Below are 23755 nucleotides of genomic sequence, written 5' to 3'. Positions count from 1 at the left end.
ATTTTTCTTAATGTTTATTTATTTTTGAGAGAGAGAGAGAGAGAGAGAGAGAGAGGAGAGAGAGAACTAGAATCTGAAGCAGGGTCCGGGCTCTATGCTGTCAGCACAGTGTGGGGCTTGAACTCCTGAACTGTGATATCATGACCTGAGCTGAAGTTGGACGCTTAACCGACTGAACCATCCAGGTGCCCCTATTTTTTCTTTTAATTAACTGATACATATAGCCACCCCAATTACCAGGTGAATTTAGGATAAACTCTTTGTGATAAATGGATGCTATTAAAACCTCTTACTTGAAGACCCACTTATCTTGAGAACATGTATATAATTCTTTGTAACTTGCTTGGCTATATGAAGGGTGAGATTTCTTCCTGTATTTGCAACCTCTTAGCATATTGCCTGTGATGCACATCACATTCTGGGTTAATGCTTATTGCATAACAAAATTGTTGTGTTTCTCTTCTACCTTTGTGGAGAGGTTTTCTAGTTTGGGAGAAAAAAATTAATTATATTTTCCCAAATTGTTCCCTGCCTTCATATTCTACTGATGCAACTGTTTACCTAGACTTCCAATTCTTACCTAATCCAGTCTAATTTGTTGCTCCACTCCTAATTTGGTCATTTAGCCCTGGCTGTGAATAATGAAAATATATTTAACATTGTAAAAAACACTTAAAGGAAGACAAATTTTGCCAGTTTCTAAGCGAAAATAACAAGAAGACTGATAAATAATAATTAGGACCTAAGACATCTATTAGAACACCATTTAACAAAAAAATGTACCAAAAAGAAAGCAAATGTAATTTTATGTGTACCATTGTAATGTGATAAATGAATCATATTAATGGGACATAAGTTAGCTTTTGATAAAAGCTAAAGTTGCTTTTAATAAAAGGAATTTATGTTCGTAAATTTTCAACATGAGCATGGAACCTGAGTGGAACAGAATTAGTGTTACAAAGGGAGAGCAAGTAATGATGAAATTATAAGCAAATATTATAGATTGTTCAGTGAACTCCATCATAGTGATACAAATGAGAAGGGCTGTGTCCATTGTGTGTCTGTGTGTAATGGAATGATGGCTGGGATTGGTCAGGAGTATAGCCAGGGATATAAAGAATGTCTATGAAACAACAGGACTGTACAGGAAATTCTTTGATGATCCAATAATTTAAAAAGAAAATGAAATTTCTTTTGTTCAAAAAAATTTTAATGTTTGTTTATTTTAAGAGAGAGAGAGTATGTGAGTGGAGGAAGGACAGAGAGAGAGGGAGACAGAGAATCTGAAGCAGGCTTCAGGCTCTGAGCTGTCAGCACAGAGCCCGACACAGGGTTCAAACACATGAACTGTGAGATTATGACCTGAGCCAAAGTCAGATTCTTAAGCCACCCAGGTGCTCCTTGAAAGAGAAATTTCTATATAACATTTAGAAAAATGGACAGGGTAGTAAGTTCCTAGTGAAAACTTCTAAATGGTAGTATAAACCTGATAGGATAATTTTAGGAAACAAAAATCTTAAAACTAGTTAAGGCTTGAGTTCATAGCAGTGAAATGTTTATATTCATCTCTGTAGAAAGCAAGAAGATGGCAGGGCAAGAGAAACAGATCTACAGTGAAAATGATAGCAGATATCACTGAGAAGGACAATTACTGAAATTGTATTTCTTCCATTTTCTCCAAAAAGGCAAAGAGCCTTAAAAGTATATAGGAAATAATAAACAAATGTTGAAAAAGTTCTTCCTTCAGATTAGCTGAGGAGCTAATAATAGATTTGCATACATTTACAGACAAACAAATAAATTTTTCAGGACTCTGGAGAAAGTTCAATAAATGACCTTAGAATTTGAGTTAGAAATGCATGAAGATGGAGACAGGGTCCAGAAAACTGGAATACTGATATATGTTACTCTGATTTACTAAAAGGGCAACTGCTTAAATTAATCCCTTAATATAGTCTCTGAAAACTCATCTGGTAGAAAGTTTATGAGGCCTAGGAAAGAATGTGACATGGAGCAAAAGAATGTAGAAAGAAGCCAGTAACAACTCTGAAGAAAATGTCATGCCAAATTAACTTCGTTTTGTTTTGTTTTGTTTTGTTTTTGTGGCAAAGTTGTTATGTAACTGAGCAATGGAATACGGTAATTTTTGAAGCATTTGACAAAGAGAATTCTTTTCAGTAAGAGGGAGAAAAGTTGGCCACATGTAGTGGGTTAAGCAGTAGAATAGAGAATGTTAGTCTCTCTGGGACAGAGTGGAATGAAGTCTCTAAAATACTTCTATACTACTTTTTCCTTGGAAGAGTAATATTTCAAAATTAAATGAAAATACAATTGTCACAGAATGTGCATGTTAAATGGGAAGAGATTATTAAGATAAAAGGTAACAGAGTTTGTATCCAAATTGATTGGAAAACTCACTTAAGTTGAAGGATTTTTAAATGATGAAAGACAAAATAAAGACTCCATATTAAATCTTGTATTTCTCCTTAAAATACATTTTATACCTTGGCGTGCATGGGTGGTTCAGTTGGTTAAGTGTCCAGCTTTGACTCAGGTCATGATCTCATGGTTTGTGAGTTTGAGCCCTGTATCAGGCTCTGTGCTGACAGCTCAGAGCTCAGAGCCTGAAGCCTGCTTCAGATTCTGTCTCCCTCTCTCTCTGCCCTCCACGCCCCCCATGCCCCACATGCACTCTGTTTCTCTCTCTCAGAAATAAACATTAAAAATTATAAAAAATACATTTTACATGTTTAGAATAAAAAATATTCTGTAGAAATTTATTTTTTTAATGAGTAGTTGACAATATGGCTCATACTGTCAAATCAATCTGATTTCAAAATCTGTGCTTTCCATTTTCTAGTGATTTTTGGCAGCTTAAACTAAGAAGTAATTGATCACAATTTTAAATAATCCTTATACCCTACTGTGCTCTTCTGTTCTCCTGTAGAATCCTATGTGGCTCTTTACCTTAATCATTATCATCTTGGAAATGTGGTTGGACTACTTTTTCTATTACGTGTAAGCTTTTTGAAGGCAGAGATGTTGTTTTTGCTTCTATTTTATGTATCTAGTGTAAGGACCATGCTTTGCTTATGTCAAGTGCTTGATAAATGCTTTTGAAACTGAGCTGAGCCATTAATACATGGGTTTCCCCTAAAAGCTAGATTTCTTGGTTGAATTACGAGAAAGGGAATGTCCAAATCATTTAAATTAAGTACCTTTATGTACCCTTTACTGTTAAATTGTATCAGTAGTTGTGGTTTTAGTTCTGGAAGTCAAATTTGAATAGGGATCTTGATGAACAGGAGAGCTTCAAAAGTAAGGTAACCAGGATGATGAGTTTATGAGAGGAATGATGGAAAGATCCATCCCATGAAGACATTAATCTAATATTAAATTCATGGTGGAAAGAGCATATACCATGTGTCTGTGTTCCTCCAAAGGCAGCAATGAGAGAGACAGCTCAATATTGGAAAGAAATATATAAACAAAACATATTGGGGTAGATGAATTACAAATGTTTCAACTCTTTCCTCCTTTAATCCATAATCTTTTCAATATGACTTTTCAACTTATTTCATCAAGAGGTGCAGCCTTTTTCTCATCCCTGGAATCTGTACTGGCCTTATGATTTGCTTTGTCTATAAGAATATGGTAGAAGTAGAATATGGTGGTTATCATTTTCGTGCACAAGGAGACTGCAACACATTCTCAGTCTCTAAGCCCTGTGGCTGCCATGTGGATAAGCCCAAGCTAGACTGTTGGGGATGAGAGGCCATGGGGAGCAGAGCTGAGCTAACTGATTCAGCACAACGGAGGATCTAGGCATTTGAAAATGTCTATCCCAAACACCAAATTGGCCCACAGCTCAGGCAATTGAAAGATCCATGCACAGAGCCATCTAGCCCTCACGTGTTCTCAAAGACTTGAGCTAATTAAATGCTTCTTGTTGTAACCCTCCAAATTTGGGCAGGGGGTGGTGGTTGTTATTCAACAATACCTGTTAAACCTATACAATCATGAAATAAGCTACTGCCTATGATAATGACTATGTCTATTTGAATCCCACTGCAAGTCAATAAATGCTATAGGAGGACAAATTATATTGGGTGGAATACATAGAAGATAATGTTTATTTTTCTTACAACATCAGGTTATCCAATTTCATTGAATCCTTATAAACTAATGATATTATTTGCTGAGGATAATATGGGAACAACCTCATCTTATTTTTCTTTCTTTTTATTTTTTTAAATGTTTTTTTATTTACTTCTGAGAGAGAGAGAGAGAGAGAGACAGACAGACAGCGTGAGCAGGGGAGGGTCAGAGAGAAAGGGAGGAACAGAATCTAAAACAGGCTCCAGGCTCTGACCTGGCTGTCAGCACAGAACCTGATGCGGGCTCGAATCCACGAACCGTGAGATCGTGACCTGAGGCGAAGTTGGACGCTTAACTGACTGAGCCACCCAGGAGGCCCTAGAAGTACTTATTTTTCTAATCTTTAAACAGTAAAGCATGAAAGTACCCAATTACCTAATTGAGTGTTTTTGTCAGGGTTTTATATTAAACCAGTATTGCTCATTAAAATAAAAACTTCCAAAACTTTTTCACATAGAAATAATCCCTAAGTTAGCATACATAAGTAAATTATAATAGTTATTCAATAAAGCTTATGAAATAAAATTATAAAATATAGTTATAGTAAACTTCTACAAAATACCATAGGAATGATAATATAGTATTTCAGTATTGTTGATAGCACTTTCTTCCAGTGAACTTTTCCTTTAGGGCTCCTCTGGGTAATACTTCACTATCCACAGTAACAAAACAATTTGTTGAAGAATGAAAATTTTATCAGACTAGTTCATTTGATTTTCACAATACTAATCATTAAGATATTTTTGGTGTTCTAAATTTAAAATGTTGTAAACATTGACCTGCAATTCCTATTATCAGTGTTATTAAATGAAAAATACTGTACTTATTATACATAATTTACTTTGTAGATTTACTTGATTAATATTAATTGTGTCAACTTTCAGAATCTTTTGAAAAAACTATAAACTAGGCAAAAAGAAATTTATCAGAGAATTTCTCATTCCTGAGAAATGATGTGCTGGGAGATTTTCTCATTTGATGGATAATTAAATTAAATTAAAATTACAAATTCATGATATTTTTATTTAATTAATTGAATAAGATATTCAGGCAACAGAGTCTAAAAGCTTTTTGTTTTTGTAGAACAGCAGATGTTCATGTTACTCCACAATGGACAAGATGTTCTAGAGTAAAATAAAACCACACCACTGGAGAGTGAAGAAATGGATAATGAGGGTGCCTGGGTGGCTCAGTCAGTTAAGCATCTGACTTGGGCTCAGATTATGACCTCATGGATCATGAGTCCAAGCACAGCAACAGGCTCCATGCTAACATTGTGGAGCTTGCTTGGGATTCTCTCTCTGTCTCTCTCTGTCTCTCAAAATAGATACACTTAAAAAAAAAAAAAAGCAATGGATAATGATTGAATCAAACAACTTAAAGTCATGTCTCTTTCCAGGAAATTGAGATCTGGATCAGTTCAAAGGGAATATTTTCATTACTAAGAGAGAGCATGGCAGCCTCAGTAAATCTGGAATTGGATACGGATTATACTGTATATAGAAATTCCCTGTAATAATTCTATATTCAGAATACAAGAAAAAATGAAATCTTTCATATTAGAGACTTGAATAATTCCAGAATCTTGATGAATATTTTCTTTTCCTAGAATGTAGTCTCTAGGAAAATATCTTACTTAGGATACTCTTTTAAGTATTAAATTATATGTATATCAAATATGATGCTGCCACCTCTTCTCCAAGGATGTGATTATCTTTGCTGAGAATCAATTCCCTAAGGAGAAGCTAAAAATTATGGAATCTCCAGTAATGATCATTAAATTGATGTATATTAATTTTAATAGAGAAAATTAAATTTCTGTATTGTGTGCCTGCCTTTGAGAAGGTAATTGTCTAGAACAAGTAACTCCAGACAGTCATGTCTTGCAAAATGTGACACAGAATAACACATCTATTGTCTATGACATAAGAGAGTCGTAAAACAGAAGTAGCTCAAATAGCCTCATCAATCAAGGAAAAAAGTGAAAAGACAGAATTTCAAGGATTTTTTTTAAGTACTCGGTAGGTAAGCTATATTCTGGGTGAGAGTTGAATTGTTCAGCAACTTTTTGTGATTTTTGCATTACGCACATGGTCAAATAATACCTCTCTTTAGTATCTCCATTGCTTAAACTGTACTTAAACTACAAAAGCAAGAAAAAATATGCTCCCTACACTAGTTCTAAGTAAAGACTTTATCGAAAAGAAAATTTATACCCATCATTTCTTATCTGTTGGACTTATCTGCAGCCAGCTCAACATTGGTCGCTTACAAACTAGGGTCAAGGACTAGGTAAAGTTGAGGACTGGCATGATCTAATAATAACATCTTGGGTTAAACTTAAATCACTTGAAGTATTTGCAATTACTAAATTGCCTCAGTTTGAAAATATGTTGTTATTTCCCAAGAAATATTACCATGTGTTAAAAAGGACTAATTATTCTAAAGCTGATGATGATATTAAACAATTTATATTAATGTATTAAATATACCTATTATAAATGAGGATGCGATTTTTATATTTAATTCATTTTTATACATTTATATGTTCCTTTAGAATTAAAAAATCATTTTATATAAATGGGATCTTACATAGCTTAGTATAGATACCTCTGATTTTAAAAAAATTGTCTTGTTCTAAAATTGTTTTAATATAATTGACATTGTTTAGAAATATAGGCAGTTCTCTTTATCAGGTTATCATTCTAGGACTTAACTGAATATCACATGACATATTTTGTAAATCAAAAATCAATCTTTATTAAAATAATAAACTTAAATTGATTTTTAAAAATTTTTAGTGTTTATTTTTGAGAGAGAGAGGCCAAGTGTGAGTGGGGGAGGGGCAGAGAGAGACACACACAGAATCCGAGATAGGCTCCAGGCTCTGAGCTGTCAGCACAGAACCAGACGTGGGGCTTGAACTCCTGGACCATGAGATTATGACCTGAGCTGAAGTTGTATGCTTAACTGACTGAGCCACGCAGGCACCCTAATAAAATTACTTTTTAATAGCTTTGTTTTCTAAAATTTCTACTTTGTAAACATTTGAGTGTAGTTTTTTAAATGTTTATTTATTTATTTTGAGAAAGAGAGTGTGAGTGGGGGAGGGGCAGAGAGAGAGCAGAAAAGAGAGAATCCCAAGCAGGTTCCGTGGTGTCAGCACAGAGCCTGACTTGGGGATCAATCCCAAGAACTATGAGATCATGACCTCAGCTGAAATCAAGAGTCCAATGCTGAGATGACTGAGCCACCAACTGCCCCATTTTAGTGTAGTTCAATGTATATCTTCAGTGATTGCTCTCTATTTTCTGCAACTGAGAGGTTAAGATAAACTAGTATTTATAATGTGGTTTACATATTGTTCTAAGGCTTATGATTTCACTTAGTTTTTATAACACATTTGTGATGTAGGAATTATGACACTAAAGAGGTATAGGTAAACACTTAACAAGGTTGAGCTATCCTTTATAGCAGAATGATTGTTTTAATACTAAATAACATACCCTTCTTATTAAGGTATATTTCTTTTCCTATCTAGAAAAGAAAACCCTTCTATATGTCACTTACCATATCAGGGAATGATAAATGATTTTCATCAAATTTTAGAGAGTAAGCTTGGCATTGTCTAACTTAAAGTGTGGCTATGGTGTTATACACAATATTCCCATTGAAGTTTCTGAGGATAGGTCCTTGGGGAGATGAAGGAGCAGTCTGCTGAACAGAGATTGATTTGCGATGGAGTTGTTTTCCATTTGGGCTGGGGTGACCCTGTATAGCAGTGCCTCAGGAAATTTAGTAGCAGGCATTTATTTATTTAAAGACAAGTAATGTTTTTCATTAGTAACACTGTGGAGGCCAACGAGCAATTTAAAAGGATTTTTCCTCCTTTTTATGACAAGATCTTCAAATAACGATTTCTGTATGTAAAAGCCATTTTTCTTTACAGTGGAAGATATCTATATATTTAATAAGTCCCTTATGGTTTCAGCATATGCTATGAAATTAGTGGCTTCAAAGTGTTGTGGGCTTCAAGCCATCCCTGAAAAAGACCAAGTGCAGGCAGTTCCTCCTGTAGCATTGACTATTTTGGAAAATATAAAAGTCAACAACAGTTTTATCCTGTTCCCTATGCCTGACCATCACTCAAAACATAAAAACAAAAATTATGAAACTGTACTCATTATACTTCATGACAAACCCCTTACAGGAGAGCAAAAGTTAATTGATTACTCATTCAGCTAACATTTAATCTGGGTCTACTTCCACTCCTGCAATATCAAATATTAATATGTGAGAGTTGACTCTGTAAACAAGGTAGTTTTCATTTTACATTCAACATCAAATACCTCTGACATACATTGACTATTCTCATGTATTTTAAAAGGGAAGTTCAAAAAATATATACGTTCACAGTCTACTATGTGGCTACAATGGAACTTATTTAGAAATGATTAACAATAACTGACTCAGGAAAACATTAAATACAACACATCAAAATAAATAATTGGTCAAGAAATAAATTAGAAGAATATTAGAAAATATTTTTTCTAGTGGATGACAAGAATATACAACATATCAAAATACTGTTAGTTGCTACAAAATCAAATACTTAAGGGGGAATATATAGCTTTACACAAGTTAAAAAGAAGAAAGGCCCAAAATTAATGGCCAAAAATCTCTTCTTCATGAAGCAAGAAACTGAAGAGCAAAGTGAAATCGAAGTAAGCAGAAGGAAGAAAAGTATAAATGTAAGGGGAACAGTCAAGAAGGTAGATAAACATGGAGAAAATAATCAATCCAAAAATTAGCATTAGTTCTTTATAAATATCAACAATATTGACACACCTTCAGTAGGGCTGATCAAGAAACTTACATGAAATGGATAAGTTCCTTAAAAAATGCAAGAGTCAGGGCAGCTGAGTGACTCAATGGTTGAGCATCCAACTTTGGCTCTGGTCGTGATCTCATGGCTCATGGGTTAGAGCCTGTTTTGGGGCTCTGTGTTGATAGTCCAGAGCCTGGAGCTTGCTTTGGATTCTGTGTCTACCTGTCTGCTTCTCCCCCTATCATTCTGTCCCCCCAAAATGAATAAACTTAAAAAAAACAAAGTGATGCAAGATTCAAAGCTGACATAAAAAATAAAAACATAAAGCCATTGTTTATTAAATAAATGGAATTCATTAGCAAAACAGTCTCTAAAAAGAAAACTTCAGTCCCAGATGGTTTTACTTATGAATTCTGTAAGTGAAGGAGAGAACAATGCCAATCTTAAACAAATTACCCAAAAATTTTTTCCAAAAAAAAATGAGGAGGGAATATTGTGAAACTAATTTACAATGCCTAATTCTAATAACATACCTCTAATAACATAACTGTTAACTGTAGTAGCAAACCCTGACAAAGACATAGAAAAAGAAGGTCATAAATTGGTATCCTCATGAAGATAGATATAAAAATTCCTAACAAATTCTAGCAAATCAAATTCAAAAAAATAAAACTGATATACCATGATCAATAAGACTTACCTCAGCAATGCAAGATTGGCTTTACATTTGAAAATGTATCTATGTTAATAACTTTTGTAAGAGAATGAAGAAGAAAATCCACAGAATAATTTCAAGATGCAGAAAAAGCATTTGACAAAACTCAACCTCCATTCATAATAAACAGCACTTAGCAAATTAAAAATAAAAGGGAATTTCCTTATGCTGATAAAGAGTATGAAAAAATATAGTCATAGTTAATGGTGACAGACTGAATGCTTTCTTCCAAAACCTGGGAAAAATTAATCAAGAGTGGCTCTTTTCATCACTTTTATCATTTTTATTTAATTTTGCACTAAGAGTCTTAAATGTTGCCAAACAGCAAGAAGAATAAATAAAAACATAGAGATTTAAAGAAATAAATAAGGGACGCCTGGGTGGCTCAGTGGGTTGAGCGACCAACTTCGGCTCAGGTCATGATCTCACAGTTCGTGGGTTCGAGCCCTCCATCGGGCCCTGTGCTGACAACTAGGAGCCTGGAGCCTGCTTCAGATTCTGTGTCTCCCTCTCATTCTGCCCCTCCCCAACTCATGCTGTGTTTCTCTCTGTCTCAATAATAATAAACATTAAAAAATTTTTAAAAAGAAATAAATAAAACTGTCCCTGTTTTATAATTGTATGTTTGTTAACTAGATCCCAAGGAATCTACAGCAATTACTAGTGAATTTTGCAAGGTTTTTTGCAAGAACAGAAAATTAATATACAAAAATTAACATCATTTTATATTCCTGCAGCACTCAGAAAATGAAATAAAATGAAAACAATTCCACTCAAAATATTATTTAAATTAAAAAATAATCTTTTAAACTCATAAAATACCGTGAAATAAACCTAGCAAAAGTCACTCAAGTTTATTATAGTGAAAGCCACAAAATATGGTTAAGGAAAATGAAAGACCTAAATAAACTGAGAGATAAATCCTATTCATGAATTGTAAAACTCAGTGTTATAAAAATGCCAGTTCTCTTCAAACTGATTAATGCAATCATAATGAAATTCCTAGTAGACTTTTTAAAAACATACTGACAAGCTGATTTCTAGATCTATACGGAAGTGGAAAGGATCTAGAATAACAAAAGAAATTTTAAAGAACAATATTGGAAGGCATATTCTAATATTATGACTTACTGTGAAACTAGCATAATCAAGATAGTGCTTTGATAGTGTATGAAAGGAGAATTAAAGATTAATGGAACAGAATAGTTGAGACAGAAATAGGTTTACACATATATGTTCAATTGATCTTCAACCAAGAAAGCAATGCAGAAAGGTGAGGTCTCTCCCACTCCAGCTCCTGGAAGGGCTACCTCAAGAAACAAGCCAAAGTGCACATGGTGGAGAGTCCCAAATACCACTATGAGTAGGAAAATAAAATAACCAAGGTCTCAACAAGAGAAACCAAGAGATACCATTCAAAGAACACTTTCTGAATGGATAGGCCCTAGGCAGTCAAAAAACCTTCTTGGGTACAGCAGCGCTCACAGGTGCAGAGAACATAACAAGCTTTTAAAACTAACAAGAGAGAGAAAGCTAACCAAAATGACCAAACGAAAGAGCTCTCCTCCAAAGAAATTCCAGGAAGAATTGACAGCTAAAGAACTGCTCAAAACAGATATAAGCAACATAACTGAACAAGAATTTAGAACAATAATCATAAAATTAATCACTGGGCTTGAAGAAAGCATAGAGGACATCAAAGAAACTATGGCTACAATCACCATGGAGCTTAAATATAGGTATGATGAATTAAAAATGCGATAAATGAGATACATAATAAACTGGAGCCGTCCAATTCACAGATTGAAGAGGCAGAAAAGAGAATAAGTGATTTAGAAGACACAATTATAGAAAAAGAAGAAACTGAGAAAAAGAGAGATAAATTGATCCAGGAACATGAAAGGAGAGCTCAAGAGCTCAGTGATACAATCAAATGGAACAATATCCATGTCATAGGAATCCCAGAAGAGGAAGAGAGAGGGAAAGGTGCTGAAGGAGTCCTGGAACAAATTATTGCACAGAACTTCCCGAACCTGGGGAGGGAAGTAGATATTGAAATTCAAGAGGCAAAGAGAACTCCTCTCAGACGTAATTTGAATCAATCTTCTGCACGACATATCATAGTGAAAATGGCAAAATATAAGGAAAAAGAGAGAATTATGAAAGCAGCTAGGGAGAAAAGGGCCCTAACATACAAAGGGAAACCTATCTACTGAAACTTGGCAGGCCAGAAAGCAATGGCAGGAGATCTTCAATGTGATGAACAGAAAAAGTATGCAGCCAAGAATCCTCTATCCAGCAAGCCNGATAAATGAGATACATAATAAACTGGAGGCGTCCAATGCACGGATTGAAGAGGCAGAAAGGAGAATAAGTGATTTAGAAGACACAATTATAGAAAAAGAAGAAACTGAGAAAAAAAGAGATAAATTGATCCAGGAACATGAAAGGAGAGCTCAAGAGCTCAGTGATACAATCAAATGGAACAATATCCATGTCATAGGAATCCCAGAAGAGGAAGAGAGAGGGAAAGGTGCTGAAGGAGTCCTGGAACAAATTATTGCACAGAACTTCCCGAACCTGGGGAGGGAAGTAGATATTGAAATTCAAGAGGCAAAGAGAACTCCTCTCAGACGTAATTTGAATCAATCTTCTGCACGACATATCATAGTGAAAATGGCAAAATATAAGGAAAAAGAGAGAATTATGAAAGCAGCTAGGGAGAAAAGGGCCCTAACATACAAAGGGAAACCTATCTACTGAAACTTGGCAGGCCAGAAAGCAATGGCAGGAGATCTTCAATGTGATGAACAGAAAAAGTATGCAGCCAAGAATCCTCTATCCAGCAAGCCTGTCATTCAAAATAGAAGGAGAGATAAAAGTCTTTCCAAAGAAACAAAAATTGAAAGAATTTGTCATCACTAAACCAGCTCTATAAGAAATTCTGACGGGGACTCTCTGAGGGAAATGTGGCAAGGAATGCAATATGCTAGAGACACACCACAAGCATGAATCCCACAAATGACACAAAGATTCTAAACCCATATATTTCAATAATAACACTGAATGTAATTGGACTAAATGCCCCAATCAAAAGACCTAAGGTAGCAGAATGGATTTAAAAAAAAAAAATCCATATATTTTCTGTCTACAAGAAACTCATTTTAGACAGGAAGACACCCACATATTGAAAGTAAGGGGATGGAGAAATATCTATCATGCTACTGGAAGTCAAAAGAAAGCTAGAGTAGCTGTACTTATATCAGACAAACTGGACTTTAAAATAAAGAGTGTAACAAGGGATGAAGAAGGGCATTATATAATAATTAAAGGGTCTATCCATCAGGAAGAACTAACAATTATAAATGTCTACGGACCAAATATGGGAGCACTTAAATACATAAAACAATCACAAACAGAAACACTCATCGATAAGAACGTGCTAATAGCAGGGGACTTTAATGCTCCATTTACAGCAATGGACAGATCAACTAGACAGAAAATCAATAAAGACACAATGGACTTAAATGACACATTGGACCAGATGTATTTGACAGATATATTTAGAACTCTACATCCTGAGGCTATGGAATTCACTTTCTTCTCAAGTGCGCATGGCACATTCTCCAAGATAGATCACATACTGGGACATAAAGCAGCCCTCAATAAATACAAAAGAATTGAGATCATACCATGCACACTTTCAGATCACAATGCTCTGAAACTTGAAATCAATCACAGGAAGAAGTCTGGAAAACCTCTAAAAACATGGAGGCTAAAGAACACCCTACTTAAGAACAAATGGACCAATCAGGCAATTAGAGAAGAACTTAAAAAATATATGGAAAGAAATGAAAATGAGAATACAACAATCCAAACCCTATGGGATGCGGCAAAAGCAGTCCTAAAAGGAAAGTACATTGCACTCCAGGCCTATTTCAAAAATTAGAAAAAGCGCAAGTGCAAAATCTAACAGCGCACCTAAAGGAACTAGAGGGAGAGCAACGAGAACACCCCAAACCCAGTAGAAGAAGAGAAATAATAAAAATCAGGGCAGAAATAAACAATATAGAAACCAAAGTAACAGATGAACATATCAACAAAACCAAGAGTTGGTTTTTTGAAAAAATAAAATTGACAAACCTCAGCCAGGCTTCTCAAAAAGAAAAGAAAGAGCACTCAAATAGACAAAATCATGAATGAAAATGGACTGATTACAACCAACCCCTCATAAATATGAGCAATTATCAGGGAATACTATGAAAAACTATATGCCAACAAATTGAACAACTTAGAAGAAGTTGTGACAAAAATTATGAACTTCAAGTAGTTGAGTGATTTTAATATCACAATTTATGAATGCTCCAATGATAGATTACTTCTTGTGTTGATTTCAAATTATTAGAAGTTTTTCTTTCATGGAAATACTTAATTGCTAAAATTGCTCCTCAGGAAAGGAGAAAGATGGCAAAGTTTTGGTTTTAGAGGTTTCTAGGCAAGGGTATTTTCTAGTAGATAGGATCCATCCATCTCATTAGCATCATAACTGTATCAGAAAACCACAGAATACATTTGATTTGAGATATATTGATGTCTTTTCTATCACAATGCAAATGTAACTATTAGATTAATTCTACTCTGTTATCATTATCTCCACAATGATTTTTGTTAAAATAAATCTAAAAGCAGATTGGCCCATACTACAGTACAGATATCCCCTTTGTACTCTATTTACTACTTTCAGAAGGAGTAAAATAACAAGGGCATAAAATATTAGTGTAATGTGAATAACTAGTGAGCAAACAGCTAGAAACAACATTATTAGTGCCTTTGAGACAATATACAGGACAGAGTTCTGTTTCATCTTTGACACAGAGAAAAGAATAGAGTTTATGGACTCTCAAAACCATAATACCCCTTTCTGAAACCCACTTTATTACTTCATAGCTGTGTGACCTTAAGAAACTTATATAACCTTTCTGTGCCTCAGTTTGCTTATATGTAAAATGGAGTTGATACTGTTATGAAGACTAATATGAGTATTATTTATAAACTGCTTTGAAATGTATCTGGCACATATAAACTTCTATAGGTTTTTATCAATTTTTTGAAATATAAGTGAAAATTATAGACTTTAGGGTCAATAACCAATATATATATATGATTCTATAGAATGTGTGGTTTAAATCCATAGAAAACACTACATGTTAATATAAATTAAACAAATCCACGGAAATAAGTTATAGCTTAGATATAACTAATACTTCCTCTTGAGCAAGTTCTATCCCAGGAGTTGGTCATTATTTACGTCTTGTTAATTTGCAAATTCGGGGAGGCTAATATCAAAAATATCGGTTTTCCTATATTTAATGCAGAATGAAGAGTTATCAGTAAAACCAACCAGCCAACAGCAGGACAAACATGAAGGCTGGCACTTAGTTTCTGCAGATCCCATCTATTGAATAATTATATTGTTTCCCAGATAAAAAGAGACCATCTTTCAATTTTCATCAAAATTCCTTAGGCTTCAGAATTTATAGGATCACATAGGGCTATTGCTATTAGGATACGACTGACTTACTGAACACTTGAAATTTTAAAAAAAAATGTTAAAAATAATGGGTTATCCATCTTGCGATGAAATGGCCTTTTATGATGACTTTTATTATCACTTAATGTATACTTTATAGTTTCATATTGAGATATTAGGAAATAAAGACACCCAAGTTTCCATAGGACAATTTTTGAAATATATATATTTTCCAAGTGGTGTGCTTTGGTACATTGATTAAAGATGGTCTTCCAAATTAATTTTAATACTTAAAATTTTTTGGTTTTTAAGATTTCATCCAAATTCAGTCTTTATGAATGTCAGAAGCAAAAACTTCTAACAACTGCCTGAAGTCTGAATACATGTAAGCGCCTTTGTTAAAGTTTGAAAATCAAGGTAAAAATTAATTCTAGCTAGAAATTGTAGGCATGGAGGGTGAATTCAAGAAAACCCTGGTGCATTTTAATAACTGACAAAGGAAAGAGGATAAATACAATATTAATTCTAGGAGTTTTTTTATGCTTGAGTAAACATAAAATTTGTAATTATATTTACAGGGCTTGGGTGTGTCGAAAGATAAGGGATAATTACATTCATGCCTGATGGGAAAAAGACTGCACAAATTATACAGGTTTTGTATGTTAACAGAACTGTAATATTAGGAAATTCAATCAAATGTTAATTAATTACAAGAAAAAGTGCTATCTATGAATGTATTACAGCAAAAAAAATCTATATATTTTAGGAATTGAAAGTATTTCATTTTCCTTTCTATAATTTCTTATGTCATACTTAAAATGTGGCACAAGTAAACTCTTACATCAGGGAGATAATTATAATTTAAGTAATATTTATGCAGCTTTACTGGATAGATAAAATATAAAACTATGAGACTTAATTTTAGTCTTTACACAGGCAGTATTATCATTATTTACATTATAAATTATGGGTTAGAGTTTTTTATTTTATAGTTTCTATACTGACAGTTCCAGGAAAATCATGTTTTTCTAAATATGCTTATAAATGTATTTATTGATTGTTGTAATGTCTTTTTCTATGGTTACATTTATATATGTAACAAATTAAACATTTAAGACAGTCACCTTAATAAAAAGATAAATTTTCTGAATGTTAATCCATTTTATTTATTTTTTATTTTTTTACTTTTTAAAAAATATTTTTATGTTTATTTCTTTTTGAGAGAGAGAGAGACAGAGTGTGACTGGGGGAGGAGCAGAGAGGGAGGGAGACACAGAATCCAAAACAGGCTCCAAGGTCTGAGCTCTTAGCACAGACCCCAAAGTGGAGCTCAAACTCACAAACTGTGAGATCATAAACTGAGCTGAAGTTGGATGCTTAACTGATTAAGCCACCCAGGTGCCCCAAATGTTGATCCATTTTAAAGACTTTAGCCAATATAGAACAAATTTAAATATAACAAAAATTATGCAAATAATTACAATATTAAGAGAGTCTCATTTAGTCCAGCAAATGGAAACCATATATTTTTGCTCTTTATTCTTTTATGAGTGCATGTGTGTTATCTAATGAGGACACATTAGACTGTTTTATCATTCTTGCAACATCACTGCCTGCTGCGACTTATCTTGAGGGCAAACAGGGCAAAGTCTTCTAAATATGTGTGGTATTGTGTTTACCAATCATAGGTATTGTACAAACAGCATTAATGTGTTCAACAAATATTCTGAGAGCCCCAAACTGTATGCAGAGAAAGTTTATAGATGTAGAGAGGCAAAGGAAATAGTCACCTTGAGAGGCTTTGACTTGGAATGCCGAATATAAAATAAAATCATGATGAGGTCATTTTAAAGAAGGTGGAAAACTTGTGCAGTTTGAATGCTTGGTTGATTTTATTTCTTTAAATGGGTCCATGTCTTTTGCATTTACTTTAAAAATTCAAATATTCATTTGTTTCTATTCTGATTAAGCTGAATAGAAGCACTTTATGGGTAGTTATTTTAAATTTGTTCATTTTTAAAATAGTATCTTGTGAAGAAGCAAAGTAGTAGGTTTAGTAGAGACATGGCATTTGGATTTTCTGTTTTCTTGTTCATAAAGTATGTTCTATATCATTTTAATAAATGCTGTGTATAACTTAGGAATGTACATATAGTCAAATGTAATCAAGAGTACAATAATGTTTAATTTGGGACTAAATTCCTAACATATATATTTGGTTCCATTGACCAATAGTTTTATCTGTAGACATGTGTGTGTTTTGTTTTACTTATTGATTATGTCTAACAAAAACTGGTAGCTGATGATCATACCTTGATTAAAGCAACTATTTTTACACAAAGTCAGTGACTCACTGGCTTGGTTTAGGCACTGAAAGATAAATTATTATTTTTATAAAAATTTGAAATTTCTTCATTATTTTTATTTGTAAATGAGTATCAGTGAGGCTTATTATGCCATGAAAGGAGATTGCTTGAAAACATGCATCTCTTTGAAATTGACCTCAACAGCCTTCCGTGGTTCATAGAACTGAAGTGCTAAAACCAGCATATTCCACTGCCTTTTGGCTCTGGGGTTTCTAGGGTTCTCAGCTGTACCAATAGCCAGCCTGTGGTGTGACTTAGCTGGTGTATTTTTTCTCAAAAAAATTAAGTAATTGAAAAGTTCCCATGTACAACCAGACTGTGTAAATCCCTATTATTTATATTATAACACATTCTATTTTTATGTGTATTTGCTATATTCCTTAAACATATATGTGGGGATGAGCACTGGGTGTTATATGGAAACCAACTTGACAATAAACTATTTGTAAAAAAAAAAAAGAAACATTAAAAAATTTAATAAATAAATAAAATAAACATATGCAAAACTTTTGAGCTGTGACTAATAAAAGAGATAAACTTTTTTTTTTTACATTTTATGCTTACCTCTTGATGTTTTAAAACACTATTATCAAGTGATTAGAAAATTCAAAACTGTAGAGAAACTCAGAGAAAAAGCGAAGACCAATTTGCTGGTTTTCCTGAAATTCAGTTACCCTTACTTCATTTTAAATTAATCATGAGTTTCTGATTGACTGATTACTGGCCGACTTTTAGGGACGCCTGAAGCACAAAGTATGAACATTTGGCATCTCTGTTGGACTCCTGCCTTCCGGTTTGTTTATAGTGGATTGTGACTCATCTTCACTACAATGTAATCTGAAAAATGAATATTTCTGTATTCTAGTTTTTATAGATGACAATTTTAGAAGCTTAAGAGAAATCAGACTGATCCCTTCTGTAATAGTAATTCATTGAGTTGGTGGTTAATTGTAAGCATAACGTGATGCATTTATACAAAATTCTGAAGACATTCAGCAGCTGTCAAGGGTTCATGTCATGTTCGAAGCAGCAAATCCTGGGCTTAGAGGACCTTTAGTTCAGATATAGGAAGGCATGTCTATTTCACAGCCAGTTTAAATTAGGCATAAGAGTTGATTTATGTAAGTCAAGAATGTTTTATATGATTCTGAAAGTTTATGAATATTCACTCAGCTAAAAGTTGTTTAAGAGGCTCCTGGGTGGCTCTGTCATTAAACATTCAACTTCAGCTCAGGTCATGATTTCAACACTCATGGGTTTGAGCCCCGCATCAGGCTCTGTGCTGACAGCTCAGAGCCTGGATCCTATTTCAAATTCTGTGTCTTCCTCTCTCTCTCTGCCTGGCCCCTTTGTTCTCTCTCTCTCTCTCTCAAAACTAAATGGATAAACATTAAAAAAAGTTGTTTAAAACTGGTCATTTTTATCCTATTAAGATAGTTTAAAAAAACTTTGTATTTTTGATGGGTACAGGGAAGGATGAAATAAATGAAGGATATTAGGAGCACACTTATCTTGATAAGTGCTTAGTAATATATGGAATTATTGAGTCACTATATTGTACACCTGAAATGAATATGATACTGTATGTTAAATGACACTGGAATTAAAAATAAAAACCATAAATTTCCCTCAAAGATAGCACAAAGATAAAAAGTTTATTCAGTATAAAATTTTACTTGTTTTCTGGAAATGCTAATATCTGTTACTAATGTAATAAGAATTGTAAAGTATTGTACACATATCTGTAACTTAATTCAGCATAGATATTTTTAAAGTTTATTTATTCTGAGAGAGACAGAGACAGCACAAGTGGCAGAGGGACAGAGAGAGAGGGAGAGAGAATCCCAAGCAGGCTCTGATCTGCCAGCACAGAGCCTTATCTGGGGCTCGAACCAAAGATACTATGAGATCATGACCTGAGCTGAAACGCAGAGTCAGATGTTCAATAACACTGAGGCATCCAGCAGCCCCAACATAGGTTTTTTTTAGCTATTACATTTTTGTAAGGCATTTGACTGTTATAAGAAGATTCAAAAATGAATAAAACATAGATTTTGTTCTAAAAAAAACCACCTTTGTATTTTATGATTATATAAAATGCAGGGGTAAAGGAAATTATAAGGAGATATATCATGAGAAAACTTCATAACCTAGAAATAAATATTAACATTTGGTGAGTGTAATTCTAGCCTTTTTTCTTTGCATATACATTTCTTTGCATAAATAGGTAGAATAATTTGACTAAATACAATAATTACATTACCAGCGTACAGAAGTTTTATTTTGTGGCATTTAGAAGAGAAAGTAACTGAAATTAAGCTCATCAATTGCTCTTTGGGTAATGTTTTCCTTACAATGAATAAGAAAGATTCATTTCTAAAATACCTCTCTAACAGTAAAAATATATGAGAAAAACTAGCAGATACAGGTAATTAATTTTGCTTTCTTAAAATACTTTTTTCAGTTTGGAGCAGATATCTACTGTTTTCTGGTATGAAATGAAAGGAATTGAATACACATTTACCTCTACCTTATTTGTGCCTTGACATTCCAATTATTTTCCATTATATTTTTACTTTTTTAACCTTGCCAGTGATGATAATATTTGCAAGTTATTTGTGATCATGATTCATACATTTATTTATCTTTGTTTCAAATAATTTAAACTAAATTTTTAATATATATTACAATATTTCCATTTGCTGGTGTTTTCTCCACTCTTCACCGCCGTGTTTTTGCTCCAGTATCTATGCATAGGTCTTATTTTATGTTCTTTTTGGTTATTCATCTTGAGTAATGGTAGATATATTTGAGATATGGTTAAAAAGTATAGAGTAGAAAGGGTGGGAGATTTTGTTAAATGGAAGCATGAGTAGTTCTAATTAAAGTTCATCTGGAACATTTTTTAATCAAATGTTATGACTTTGGTACTGAGGGCACACCATTTTACATTTTGGGAACACTATGCCTCACAGAAATTCTCTTTAATTCTCACACCCACTGGATTATGATTGGTGCCCCGAGGATTTTCTTTATCTTTTATCCTTCTATCCTTATCTAGGCATGTCTCTATTTTATTTACAACTTGACTTTTTTATATGTGGATATTAATAAGCTTGAAATAGCATGAAAAAGAACATGATGGGAAGATGATAAATTAGAAATATTACAAAGTTTAGTGAAGTAAGCTCTAACTTTTTAAAGAATGTTTTAAGAGATCAGAGATACCATATCATATAAATACACATTTAGAAGTAAATATGTAAATTAGTTTAAATAGTTCAAATGTTTTCTGCTATGGAAATTGCCAAGCAATTTGATCTTGATTCAATTTAACTTACTACAGGAATCCATCTCTTATTATTTTGTTTCAATATTATGACAACAGTATACTCCTGAGATACAATTTTTCTCATACTTGTTATAAGGAACAAAGGCCCTGCCTTCTTTCAGGTAATGCAGTTTTCCCAGTGTTTCTCTACCATTTCTTTAACGGATTATGTTTTGTTACATCTTTCAAGCTTTGTTAGTTATTGTTCATTAGGATTACTTGAATACATGAAGGCTTATGCCTGGTGTGAACAGTATATGCAAGTCTAAAGTTTTATAGAATTGAATTTGATGTTTTGGAAAAAAGTTGTGTCACTTAGACAAATTGACTATATGACTTTTGTCTTTTTTTGTATTCAAGAAATTCCATGTTTGCACAAACTTTCCATCTTTAGACAGGAAATTATTATGCCCGTCTTACAGATAAGACCTTAAGATCCAGATACATAAATTAATGATTCAAGTGCATAAGTAATGACGGGATGTGGGGGTGGGGATGAAGGGTCTAGCTACCTGTATTCTGCTGATTTTTTTTTTAAAGTTTATTTATTTATTTTGAGAGAGACAGAGACAGCGTGGGGGGGAGGGGCCAAGAGAGAAGGAGACAGAGACTCCCAGGCAGAGCCCCAACATAGGACTTGAACTCAGGAAACTGTTAGATTGTGGCCTGAGCCAAAACCAAGAGTCAGATGCTTCACTGTCTGAGCACCCAGGCATCCCTGCATTCAGCCAATTTATGTTCTCTTAACATCAATCTGTAAAATCTCTTATTTTATATTTCTCTTATTTTTATATTTCTTTTATAAAATCTCTTATTTTATATTTCTCTTAGAATTCTATAACCAATTATAATTTGAATAGCTAGAATATAAGAGAACTTCCTCTTTGTACTTTGACTTATGAAACATATCTATACAGTCAAACAGAAAATGGCTAATTTAGGGCTGACAATATAGAACTCCTAAATAATAGGATTAATTACTTCCATATGCAACTGAATTCTTGATTAACATTTTCCCATTCAGTCCTTTATTATAACATTGTATGTAACCACAGCATTCATTTGTTCTAAAATTAATTTTGTTGATGTTTTGTCAGTTTTCAATATAAGGACCAGAGGTGCTCTTAGAGTTAATTGTAGACAAATATATACATTCCATTTTAAAAGCTGAAAGTCATAATTTACAAGAATATACCTGTAAGTATACACCTGTAAGTGTATACTTATTAGAAAACACGCTGTAAGAAAAGAAAAAGCACATTTATAATTTGGAAAAAGTAGAACTCCTGTGCTGAATAAGTCAAAATAGAAAGAAGAGCCAATTGCCCTTTGGATGTCAGAAAGTCAATAATAATGTAGAAGAAGCAGCAGTGTGCATCTGAAGCCTCCCACTCCTTGTGATCTTTGGAAAAAGCAGTGATGTTACATAAACCATTCCAGAAAGTGCTAAGCAATTGTATTCCCCCCCACACAAAACCCCATGTTTAAGTAAATCATATTAAGCAGATGCACAAAAATATAAGGAGATGAACCAAAAAAAGACAACATTATAAACATATAAACATATAATTCTCAATATACTGATTGAACAACTTAGTTTGCTGAGAAGTAGCTCATCTGTTTGCTATGTAATGATAGTGGTAATTTATTTACATGGTGTTTGTCATAATCATTTATGTTTGATGGAAACATCTAAATATAGAGAGAACATCTGGAATTGTAGATAGATAATTTGACTGGCTCTACTTTAAAGACTAAAGGGAAAAAACAAGTAAAACCAGACCATTCCACAGGGAAAACATAAAGGAGCATTGATACTAAGAGAGTGCAGATTTAATACAGTTGGGGAGACAATAACAGAATGATAGATGTAGATAATGTAGCAGAAATGTATAAGGTATGACATTGCTATGGAAAAAAATAAGTCCTTCCTGGAAAGAATAATAAAAGGGGCACCTGGGTGGCTCAGTCGGTTGAGCGTCTGACTTGGGCTCAGGTCATGATCTCACTGTTGGTGGGTTCGAGCCCCGTGTTGGGCTCTGTGCTGACATCCAGCTCAGAGCCTGGAGACTGTTTCAGATTCTGTGTCTCCCCCTCTCTCTGACACTCTCCTGTTCACGCTGCCTCTCTCAGAAATAAATAAAAAACATTAAAAGAAAAAGAATCATAAAAGCACTTCATTCGATGAGGGAAAAGGCCAGTCCCTTAAGCTTCTGAAAGAAACTGAAAAAAAATGAAATAGTCTTAATGATGCCCTGCCAACCCCAAGGATGTCCCTATAATGCCTGAAATATGTTATATTATATGGCAAAAGGGACTTTGAAGATGTGAATAAAGTTATTGACCTTAAAATAGAGAGATTATTCTGAACTGTCTAGGTAAACCCACCCAACATAATCCTCTGTGTCCTTAAATGCAGGGAACTTTCTCAAGCTCTATAGAGAAATGAGATGCAATGAGACAAAAAGGAGAGCTAGAAAGATTCCAAACTGGAGAATGAAATGTACCATTGCTGCTTCTGAGGTGGAGGAGCTCACATGGAAGGATCAAAGTGAGATCTTTAGCAGTCATTGCTGATCAGCAGCTAACAGCCTGAGAGGCAACTGGGAGCTCAGTTCTGAAATCACAAGGAACTGGAATCTGCCTGTAACCTGAATGAGCTTCCTCATGGCAGCCCACCCACTCACACTTTGACCTTGGCTTTATGGAGTGAACTCAGCCTTCTTTTTTAAATTAAAAAAAAATTTTTTTTTTTTTAAAGAGAGAGAGAGACAGAGCATGAAAGGGGAAGGCACAGAGAGAGAGGGAAACAGAATCCGAAGTAGGC

At 33.8% G+C, this 23755-nt stretch overlaps 1 long non-coding RNA gene across 3 annotated transcripts in view; it reads left to right on the top strand.

Moving 5' to 3' along the window:
* Window positions 1-23755, top strand: part of LOC144229231 (uncharacterized) — a 294216-nt gene that overhangs the window by 216148 nt on the left and 54313 nt on the right. For 2 of the 3 annotated variants that reach the window (XR_013334413.1, XR_013334414.1), the window contains one exon: window positions 15810-15883. The exons of the other annotated variant lie outside the window; for it this stretch is intronic. This is a non-coding gene — a long non-coding RNA (uncharacterized LOC144229231). The remainder of the gene's footprint in view (window positions 1-15809; window positions 15884-23755) is intronic. 3 annotated transcript variants of the gene reach the window in all.

The sequence above is a fragment of the Crocuta crocuta genome, unplaced genomic scaffold, assembly GCF_008692635.1.
Source record: "Crocuta crocuta isolate KB4526 unplaced genomic scaffold, BGI_CrCroc_1.0 scaffold163, whole genome shotgun sequence".
Lineage (NCBI taxonomy): Eukaryota > Metazoa > Chordata > Mammalia > Carnivora > Hyaenidae > Crocuta > Crocuta crocuta.
This window is presented reverse-complemented; position numbering and strand designations above follow the sequence as displayed.